Source organism: Triticum urartu, chromosome 3A (genome assembly GCF_056163025.1).
Source record: "Triticum urartu cultivar PI428250 chromosome 3A, HENAU_Tu73, whole genome shotgun sequence".
Lineage (NCBI taxonomy): Eukaryota > Viridiplantae > Streptophyta > Magnoliopsida > Poales > Poaceae > Triticum > Triticum urartu.
In genome coordinates this window covers 719,884,780-719,891,723 of record NC_141875.1, presented here as the reverse complement: position 1 = coordinate 719,891,723, position 6,944 = coordinate 719,884,780, and the positions used below count along the sequence as shown (strand labels likewise).

The 6,944-nt window shown below is 42.3% G+C and overlaps 1 pseudogene; it reads right to left on the bottom strand.

Annotated features, from left to right (window-relative positions):
* Positions 1–5,296: 5,296 nt before the first annotated feature.
* On the bottom strand, positions 5,297–6,223 carry LOC147982109 (uncharacterized; annotated as a pseudogene).
* Between the last annotated feature and the right edge of the window lie 721 nt (positions 6,224–6,944).

The following is a 6,944-nucleotide window of genomic DNA, read 5'->3' as shown; positions in this document are numbered from 1 at the left end:
TCCATTGGAAGGCGCCTGAACCGGTGCAGTTCAATGGAGGAAGCAGAAGGGGCTGCAGCGCTGCTAGGCTTGATTGAATTTGTGAAACATTTCAGAGGTCAGGTAATACTAGAGACTGACTGCATGTGTATCGGCCAAGAGCTGCAGGGGGGCATGCAAAGTAGGTTGGCTTACTGTGCTACTCTTGCGGATGTGAAGGAGAAGCTCTCTTTGTTCTCCTGCTCGGGAATAAGTATTGTAAGCAGGAGCAAAAACAAGCTGGCACACGAGCTCACGGCCGTCGCAAGAAGATCACGTGATTTTATTATGGTCGCTGACGTCCCAGTTGACGCTAAACATGTAATGAGAGACGAAAGTGTTCTTACCATGGCCTAAGTTGTATCCATGGTTCTCAAAAAAAATGATGAACTATAGTTGGTGCCGGACTGGCGACGCCTATGAAGGAACAAGTGTGGCAGAATAGCTCTTGAAGTGGCCAAGCCACCATCGCACCGCTATCCCCAAAGATTGTTTGGTGATGACCGGTCCATCACGAGACGTACTAGAGTGACAGACTGCCTTGAGCATGGACTGGAGGCTAAGAGAATAGGATTCCAGCAGCCCAGATGAATATGAACGACCACCATTGCCACTCATAGTCTAGGATATTGTGTAGGTTTCATTTCTTTTGGTTAGAACACATGGATTTAAACCAGAGGTAACCAATTTGCTATGTTCATCTGATAAGCTATTTGGATTTCGTTACATGTGTTTTATTTCGAGGATACCCAAGCACTGCATACATTTTGTAGAGGTACTCATAGCCATGGTTTTCACTTTCAGAGATATTTTGATGAAATTAACTGAATTTCAATAATTTCACTAGACACAGAAATACTTATGTTTTGGCCAAAATATTTTAGCAATTTCAGTAGTGCATAGGAATTCAAATATTTTTATTTTTTGAAAAAATAACTTTTAATTGAATTCAAGTGAATATTTTGGTCATTTGGCCCAAATGCAAACTGAAATCACTGAAACTCACTAAATACACTGAATTTTGGTGAATTTGGTTGGTGCTGAAATTGAAAACCATGCTCATAGCTTCTCACCAATCTGCCATAGTCAAATTATGAATTTTAATGATTGATTAATTTTCATGCTCAGAGGTGGACATGGTTGAGTGGCCACGGGGAAATTGTGGGCAGTAGCATGTCAAGAACTTAAGAAATGGGGACAAGGGACATTTTAGTTAATCAAGGCTCTGTATTAGTTTCAAGTTTTATTCTTGTGGTAAAAAGATAAGGTTAGATTAACCACCATGTACATATTTAATTATTTTAAATAAGAAATATAATCAAAGTACTCTTTTTAATCGATAATATATATATTTATATATAATTTGTAAAAGTGCAAGTTCGAGCATTAAGGTGGAACGGGAGGAGGGGTCGGGAGAAGATTATGTACTATTTCGTCTTATTGCAAGGAGAAGATGGTTACGAAGAAATGACAATTGTCGTGGCGAAAAGAAACATAGACAGAATCAATTTTATTACTATGGATGGAAACCACATGTCATCTTATCCAACACATTTCTGCATTGGGACAATTACTCAATTGCTATGGTTTTTTATTCCATGGCAATGCATAGACATTCAAGTGGAATATTCAAATATGCAAGTCGTTCCACCTTTTTCAAGCTATTTACAAATTTTTCACTGCTCAGCAAGTTTGTATATGATGCTGGGAAACTCAACATAAGGAAGTGCACAGAAGGACACATAAGTGTTGCACTTTGAATATGAGAGAAACTCAACATCCAAATAAAAAATTAGTTGCTATGTCCATCGCTAAGCTGGAAATGCAAGCATCCTTCTGAATAAGATATTAGCTATCTTGAAATGCAAGCATCCTAAACTAGCAACAATATTTCTAACAATTGAAAACAATCTTGCAATCTTGATATAAGGATGAAACATAAACAGTATCACAGGTTTTGCTATTTCTTTTGATGTTGAAATCGACAATATTTATTTTAGAAAAGAAGAGGCTTAAGGATCGCATGATATATACCATTACATATATCATGGCAGCAAAAATACGATGTGGTGGTCGCCCTCAAATATGACAGTGTGCACTCCTTGGTACTGGGAATCGACCTGGGACACCGAAGAGGGGAGAGGAGGGGAAGGGAGACGCCATGGAGGGAAGGGGAGGCGGTGCTGAGAGGAAGGTGTGGGTTGAACGCCTTGGCGGGGAGAGATGGCAATGACGACGTCTGCAGATAGAGCAAGTCGGGGGAATTAAATATGAGTGTGAGCGTCATGCCATGCGGTGAGAGAATGAGTGAATTACTTTTTTAAATAATAAGAAAAGGAGTTGCATTTTTCTTTTTAGGGAAAGCGTGTGTTTGCTATGAGAGAAGTGTCACATACTTTTATATAGGAAAAATATCAAATACCCTAACAAGTCATTTCTATATAATGATTACCAACAAGTGATTTACAGGTGAGCGTACAGTTTATTCAAATTGGAGTGCAACGCACTCTACTAAAATGCACGATGCCACTCACTCCGACTAGAAAAAGTCGTCTGCTTGCATTTAGCATCTAACCAAATATATATATATATATATATATATATATATATGTTTGTATATGAGATTATTTTTCCTTTTAATATCTTTTGTATGTTTAATTTTACAAATCAGAGATACAAGCTGGTGATGGCTTCTGATGACGCTTTTAAAATATTGACCGACAAAGCTTATAATGGGCCAGACTGAAAAATCATCGAGTTTTACACAATCAGAAGCGATGCATACAAATAATTGTTCTTTATATATTCGTTGCACATGATAATAGAAGAACATGTGTTTATATATATAGACAAGGGTATAGGAGAGATGGAGACGGATTATGTCGATGTTTAAAAAAATACATAGACAAGGGTATTGAGACGATGTTGTTGGAAGGGCCCTAAAATTTACCAAGTTTTATATTCAATAAAGGGCACGTGGCAACCCACGGGCATCCTACTAGTAATCATATAATAGCATAATTTCGCACATATTGCATAGTATTTGTGTATATGCATTTACGCTCACTCAACGACCAAAACATACCCACAAAAGAAAAAGTAAAACCAACTAACAAAGAAAAGCAAAAGCCAAAACACATAAAAACAGAAAATAAAAAAACAAAGGGAGGGAGACAACCTTGGATCGTATAGTTAATGGGCCTGGGCCTAGTTGCAAATCGAGTGACCCAAATATTGTGTCATTCAAAAAAGCAAGCCCGACATGATACAAGCTGGGCTTGATAGGAGGGGTACGTTGTGAGGGCATGCCTATATATGTCATTGTAAATATTCATATTTCTTTATATTTGGTCAAACTTTATATAGTTTGACTTAGGATAAAGCCGCGCCATCCGTTTCACAATGCAGTGCATATTAGGATTCTTAAAATTCAAGCACGTTTATCTTTGACCAAGTTCGACTTCATGTAATTTTCACTTTTCCAAAAGTGGTGAATAGTCCTAAAACAACCATAAATAGGTGAAATGAAATATATTTCACACAAACTTATTTTATGATAGGATTATTTAATGGTCAGTTAGCACAATCGTGTTCCTGTTGATAAGATTCTAACATATATCAATCCTGAATATATTTTGAGAGGATTTGAAATTCGAATTCCAAAAGATGATGAAAATTTGTGAACTATAAAAATTACGGTGCGGTGTTATACTTGCTTCATGTCATTTTACATAAGTTGTTTGTATTTTATACTCCCTCTGTAACAAAATATTTGGAGTTTTTGGTTTACCCTAAGTCAAACTAAAGTTTGACCAAATTTATAGAGCTCCTAAATTGTACTCGGCGAAATGTTTGCCGAGTCACCGTGGAGAGGATCTCGGCTTACGGCCCTTTGTCGACATGGAGTAGCCGAGCCGTCGTTGCCGAGGGCAACACTCGGCAAAGCCCTTGCCGAAGTGTATCTGTCCTTCGCTGGGTATTTTTCAAACCCGACGTACTATGTTATTCCTGTAATGTCCCTTCACCCAGCGTACATATGCAGGGTACTGTCATGCGTGTTCAATTTTTTTTTGTCATGCATGATAGGTGCACCCGATAACTTAAAAAAAATCTTCTCCATACAAAAGGAAATAAAAGCTTCACAACATTCCGTATATTCCTCAATGGGCCATTTTTTTGCGAGAAAACTTTCGATCTATTCATCTTCAATCATTGCAGTACAACGAACAACATAAATAATAAAAATTACATCCATATCCGTAGACCATCTAGTGACGGCTACAAGCACTGAAGCAAGCTGAAGACGTGCCGCCGTCATCGCCCCTCCCTTGCCACATTGTTTATCCTAGACCATATGGAACACATACGACAATAGCACATCATCCGTGCATGAATTATAAATTTGTTTTAGCAATTTTAGGCTAAAGCAATGGCACTTCCCCATTATATGTCACAAGGTGCCATGATTAGGGACTTGGAACAGTTTACTTTCCAGTTTCCATCAAGAAACGAGAAAATGTGCCATAAGGCATGGGGTGCGCAGCGGCGTGTCAAAGGAAGAAGTGAAGTGTCCGTCTTGTGCCAAGTCACGAGGATGCTCAAGGGCTAGGCGACCGGTGGATTGGGTGGGGAAGGGGAGTCAACGGGCTGGAGGGGCTGACCCGTTGTACCAGATGAGAGCTTGGGGATTTTAAGACCCTCTAAACCCTCCAAACTATGCCTACCAAACTAGGCTTGATTTGTATCTAAGCGGAAATAGGAAAAAGAATAGTACAAGGCGTTCATCTTTTATCAATGACGCATGCTGGTTTTTCGACATCATAACATGCTTAGCACTGATAATGATTAAAGGTAGCAGCACAACCATCGAACACACGTCCACATACACTTCAACTTGATGCACGCTGCCATAAGTCTAAGCCTTGTGGAAGATAGCACATATGGAAAATATATACATCCGAGCCACAGAGTACACCGAAAAACGTATCTACCTCTTTGTTCAAGCTAAATCATGTATTGACGTGGGAGGAGAGAACATAGTTGGAACGGTAGTCCAGTACAAGGAAAACAACATATGAAATGTAGAAAACAAGCATGCATATAGCTGAGTACTATTGACATCCACAGTTAATTAAAAAGGGCGCATGCACAGAAGAGTGGAGGCCAAGGGGGTGACCCCATGGCATACATCTTTAATCTTGAAGCGATGTTCCAACTTGCTGGAGATTGCAACCACTGACTTCACAGCTAGCAGTGTTTCCTCGTGGGTCTCCAGGAGTCATCGTTCTATTTGATAGGTTCTCAAGCGTAGATACTCCTTGGTTGGATAGAGTTCATTGGAACCAGAATGAAGCATGATGCCCTTGCTGTCAAGCTCAAAGCTTAACAGACAGAAGTGCTCATTGTCCAAAGAAGAGAAGCAGCAGGGGCCTGCTTCAAGTTCATGTTCTCCTTCATATTCCACCGGCAGCGGGGTGATGGATAGCTTGAGAGCATCAAAAGTTGTGAGATGGATGCAATAAGCATTTATGGGCCCATCCTTCTAATTAGAGGAAGCAAGGAAGATGGGGCCATGCCGGGACGCGCGGCCGACGAAAGGCAGAGGATTGTCGTGGATCTTGTGCCACTCGTGTGAGTCCGTGTCAAATGCATGTGTGCCCCATGACGGCTGATCGTATGAAACCAATATGTAGGGAGCAACCAGCACATAGGACGTGAGCATTGTACACGGCAGAGAGATGTAGTACTCCCAAGGTTTGAGCTTCCATGGGATGCACGGCGGAATCAGTAGGCTGCTCCAGGAGCACCCCTTGAGGCGCTGGAGGCCGCCGTCGCTGACTACTCTGGCCTTGGAAACATCAAGCACCTCGAACCATGGCGGGAAGTCGAGATCTGATGTCCAGGAGGGTCTCTTGCAGAACCCATAAATCTTGTCACCCACGGCCGTGAGGACAGGGCACCACTTGGCGGACATGAGGTTCGGCCCATGGATGACAGCCTTATCCGGATCCGGCGACTTGGTGTCGAAGATTATGACCTCGCCCGAGTCGCCCCCGACACCGATGATCCACGAGCGGCGCCTCGACCGCAAGGAGATGATGGACTTGCCGCCCGCGTGGGCGCGCAGGCTGCCGGCTGCGTGCAGATGCTTCGCCATTGCCGACGAGGAAGAGGAAGCGAGGTCCATCTTGTACACGTTGTACATCGTGGTACACATAGACAAGTCCCAGTGGCATGCCACAAGGTAGACCGTCCGGCCCTTGCACTCCTCATCCAGCCGATCACCGTCGCGGATCATCTTTGTTTTCTTCACGAGATGATCGCTATTCGCTCAGGCCTCACCCGAATCAGCGCTGATGATCCGATCTGATCTGAATCTCCCCTTGCTTCACGCTCCAGATCTCCATCGGAAGCCCTGGCCCTTCCGCCGTCAAGCTTTGGTGTCCTCCTCTTCCTCTTCTGGTGACCCATCCCTCCTATGGCCTCTGCCGCCGCTGATTGGCCGAACGAGGTTAGCTAGGGTTTGGAACTTTTGATCGTTTTTTAGATTTTTTTTAGATGAAGTTTGGAACTTTTAAAGGAAGCGGCAGTGGATGTATACGCGACAATGAACCCTTGGGTGTGGCTTTTTTTGAGAAAGTTTGCTTGTATTCAAATCATGACATAATACAAAGTTCTTAACCCGAACAAGCACACCTTAACACATGCATAAACAACCAGAATAACAAAGAGCATCCTAAAACAACCAAGAAAATACGAAGACCTCCGGAGCTCTGTGTCATCATCCCTGAACATTGTGAAGGCCGAGGAGACCCCTGCGACATAGTAATCTGCATCCAGACACAAGCAGGTCCTATCTTCAACCACGACATAATCACCGCCATGCTGCCCCCACTTCTTTGCACCAGTGCCAAAAAGACAAGGAC